General features: G+C 32.3%; 1 pseudogene; it reads left to right on the top strand.

Annotated features, from left to right (window-relative positions):
- Positions 1 to 1,588: 1,588 nt before the first annotated feature.
- LOC120583927 (uncharacterized) lies at positions 1,589 to 1,707 on the top strand (annotated as a pseudogene).
- The last annotated feature ends 2,481 nt before the right edge of the window (positions 1,708 to 4,188 follow it).

The following is a 4,188-nucleotide window of genomic DNA, read 5'->3' as shown; positions in this document are numbered from 1 at the left end:
CTTTAAGTCCAAGGTCCTTGAGTTAGTTCCTATGTTTTCTTCTATGCATTTTATTGTTTCAGGTCTTATATTCAGTTCTTTAATCCACTTTGAGTTAATTTTGGTGTGTGGTGATAGACAACAGTCTAGTTTCATTCTTTTATAGTTTTCCCAGCACCACTTATTGAAGAGGCTTTCCTTTCTCTACTGTATGTTTTTGGCTTTTTTGTCAAAAATTATTTGCCCATATTAACATGGATTTACTTCTGAACTCTCGATTCTATTCTACTGGTTCGTGTGTCTGTTTTGCTGAAAATACCATGCCGTTTTGATTATTGTCGCTTTGTAGTATAATTTGAAGTCAGGCAGAGTGATGCCTCCAGCCTCGTTCTTTTTTCTCAGGATGGCTTTGGCAATTCGGGGTCTTTTGTGCTTCCACACAAATCTGATGATTCTTTGTTCTATTTCCTTAAAAAATGCTGATGGGATTTTGATGGAGATTGCATTAAATTCTATATAATGCTTTAGGTAATATGGTCATTTTAACTATGTTGATTCTTCCAGTCCAAGAACATGGAATGTCTTTCCATTTCTTTGTATCTTCTTCGATTTCTTTTAATAAGTTCTTGAGTTTTCATCATATAGGTCCTTCACATGTTTTGTTAATTTTATTCCTAGGTATTTTATTCTTTTTGTTGTAATTGCAAAAGGAATTATTGTTTCCACTTCTTTTTCCGATGCTTCGTTATTAGAGTTTTAGAATGCTATGGATTTTTGAACATTAATTTCTGTATCCAGAGACTTTACTGTATTTGCTTATTGTTTCTAGTAGTGTTCTTGTGGAGTCTTTAGGGTTTTCTATATTGAGAATCATGTCATCCACAAATAGTGACAGTTTGACTTCTTCGTTTCCTATTTGGATGCCTTTTATATCTTTCTCTTGTCTGATTGCACTCGCTAGGACCTCCAACGTGTAACACATTTTTAGTATGTATTATATATTCCTCTATACATGTATATCTACTTAAAATTTTTGAAAACATTTATTTGTAAAGATATATGCACCCAATGTTCACTGCAGCATTATTCACGATGACCAACGTCACCCCAAAAAATTTAATAAAAAAATAAAATTTAAAAAACAATACATACTTTAATTTTAAAAGGCCTATTTCAATCCCCTATTGTATCTTCAATGTTCACTTATTTCTAAGTTTTTAAATTATGTGTTTAAGTAGTCAAGGATTATTATACTTTCTATTTAGTTCTCTAAATCTTGGTTATATCACATAGCAACTGAAAGTTAGGTAAAACTGCTTGTAAAAGTATGAATATGTTAAACACTGACCCTGTGCAAGCAATTAATGAATGAAATATCTCTCTTGGGTAATATAGGATCTTGGACAATTGTAACAAATATAGATTTCAAGTGATGAGTACTCTATGTATAATTTTGCTGAGGTTTATCACTACCACAGACTATCAATGTTATACGTAAACAAATGTTTATGTCCAATTCAAATCAACTTTAAAATTAACTTTATAAGCAAAAACTCACACTTAACAAGAGAACTTTAGTAAATTTTATATTAACAAATGATCCATTATCATCTATGGTCATGCCACCCTGAACAAGCCTGATCCTGTCTGATTTCAGAAGCTAAGCAGGGTTGGGCCTGGTTAGTACTTGGATGGGAGACCACCTAGGAAGACCAGGTGTTGTAGGCGTAAAAAATAAAAAAAATAAAGGATTGTAAACTGACAAGGTCCTTCTGTGAGGTCAACCAAGGTGGCCCTAAAAAAAAAAAAAAAAAAAGATTCATTATCAGATTCCTTTAATATCCCCTCAGGTATTTAACTTATGTATAATTTATCAGAAAAAAAAATGAAATAAAGAGCTATATAAGAATTTATTTATGGTGCCAAATGAAGCATTCCTGTTGTTGAAAGTATAACATGAGAGAGAACACTTTCAACCCTTTAATTTCCCCTTTTTAAAATCTCATTGCAATGATGATTTATAAGAATTGTTACCCCAAAATCTTTTTGAGCAATGTGTTTAAGATTTATTGTTCTTTAAAGTATGATGTATTCTTACAGGTACCATACATTATCTTATGCATAATGAAATGTTTATCTATAACTTGTTTTTTTGCTCACTTACTTCATTCTGTTTTAAATTATCTCTCAGCTTGGAAACTCAGGCAAAGATGTAGTTTATCAATTAAAAATTAAAAATAATTTATATTTGCTAGTTATAAGAAAATGGCAAGAAAACTGATGACACACACTAATATAAAATGAAACTAATGATATCTATACAAATGAAATGAATTTATTGTCCTTCAATGTTGTGCAACATATTCGTAAATATACTTTCAAAACATCTGCATTAACCTGTTATTAGATAGAATGCATACAAAGCCACATGCATTATAAAAACATTCCCATATATTCATAACTTTATTTGGTAGGTGACATCTTCATGAAAGATAATTTTCATTTTGGAAAGCACCGTGAGATAGATAGATAGATAACCAGCACATGAAGTAATGTATAAATGATAAGAATGAACAAAGTAGATAAACCCTCTCAATGGCTGCTATCAGTTTTGAATAATATTTTAGAAACCGAAATTCAATCTTCACCAAATTAACCAGTAAATATGACATACAAAGAGAGTTCCAGATCATACCATAATAATTTGTAAAGATAGCTAGACATCTTTCCCAGTGTGGAGCCTCATTATCAAAATGAAATATATTTTCATCATTTATTATATTTATCATATTTTATAATTTATAAAGAGAACTCAGAGTACTCATAAAAGGCCTTCTCTAGCTTTAGTTCTATTCAATGGAGATGGTCTAATTTTCCATCTTCTCTAAAAAATCCATTTTAATTATATAACTAATGAATTTAAAATTTTTATTTTCATTTTAGTTTCTTTTTTCTCAAAATTAACTTTCAATTCTTCCACTGCTTATAATTTATTATCAGTATGACCAGTCACAAGTATGTTCTCAGATTTTGTTCTCTAATTTCTGGAAAGAAAAGTTGGGAAGTTTCGGAATGATTTTTCTTTATTCCATGTTCTGATATTTAGTATCTTTGATCTTTACATTATATGATATGCATCATTAACCTACACTAACAAATAATTAATTTTGTGAGAAGTCTCTCAATAATGAAGTCTTCTTAAGTGCTGAGGTGTTTTCTCAGAAAAAGCCATTTCTTTACGAGTAGCCCTCTGCACAACCAAGGTATTCAGCCCTCAGGCAGAAAAGTGGTTCCAGATAGCTGTGCAAGAGAGCAGCTCTCATTTCATAAAATCCTCACCTGCAACTGAAAAAAGCAGAAGAAAAGGTACGAAATTCTCTTTCACATACAAGTAGCACTGTATTTAACAACCAAGCCAAATGGCAGACTTCTCTGGTTTTAAGCAGAGTGACAACATGTTTCTTCTTGGAGCAATCAGTGAGCACTGCTCACCAAACAAAGATATTACACTGCTAAGGAGAGAACACCCAAAATGGCAAGCATCTGCCCAGCAAATGCACAACACATAGTCTTCCTTCCCTGGTTCTTATCAGCCTAACATCTGTAAAACTAACAGAAATTAGGGTTAGTGTTTAGCAAGCCAAGACATTCCTATATGTACAATAAATATTCAAATAAAACATGCAATCATATTCTTTGGATTAATCTAAGGATTACTCTGCAGATATAATTAGCTCAACGTTATAAAATAGTTTTGGAAATAAAGGGGTTTGTAACATTTGTAACATAGCCTTCATAAAACATATTCCTCAATTCCTCATGTGTGAAATTTTCATGCATCCAGAATCCTTGATTACAAAGGGACTTGTGGAAGGAGCTGTGGATGCCTATGTTACTGACAGAAACGTCAGCTCCTTAAGTAAAGGATAGCGGAAAATAAAATCCATCTCTTGACTTAGACAAAATGTGTAAGCCTAAATATTCAGAAAAGTGCAGTCAGCACTAAGATTTCCTGAACTGCTTTGTAAAACCCAAAGGAGTCCCTGAGAAGAGGGCAAATTTGAGGGGCCATTGAACACGGAGCATTTTTCCAATTATAGGAACACCTGCACTGTGTGGCTTTATGCTGATCTGTTTTGAGCATTTTATAGAGTGTTTAATAGTCCTTCAGATTCCTCATTCTGCAATCCAAAATGAGCTTGGGGGGTG

This window comes from Pteropus medius, unplaced genomic scaffold (genome assembly GCF_902729225.1).
Source record: "Pteropus medius unplaced genomic scaffold, Ma_sr-lr_union100, whole genome shotgun sequence".
Lineage (NCBI taxonomy): Eukaryota > Metazoa > Chordata > Mammalia > Chiroptera > Pteropodidae > Pteropus > Pteropus medius.
This window is presented reverse-complemented; position numbering and strand designations above follow the sequence as displayed.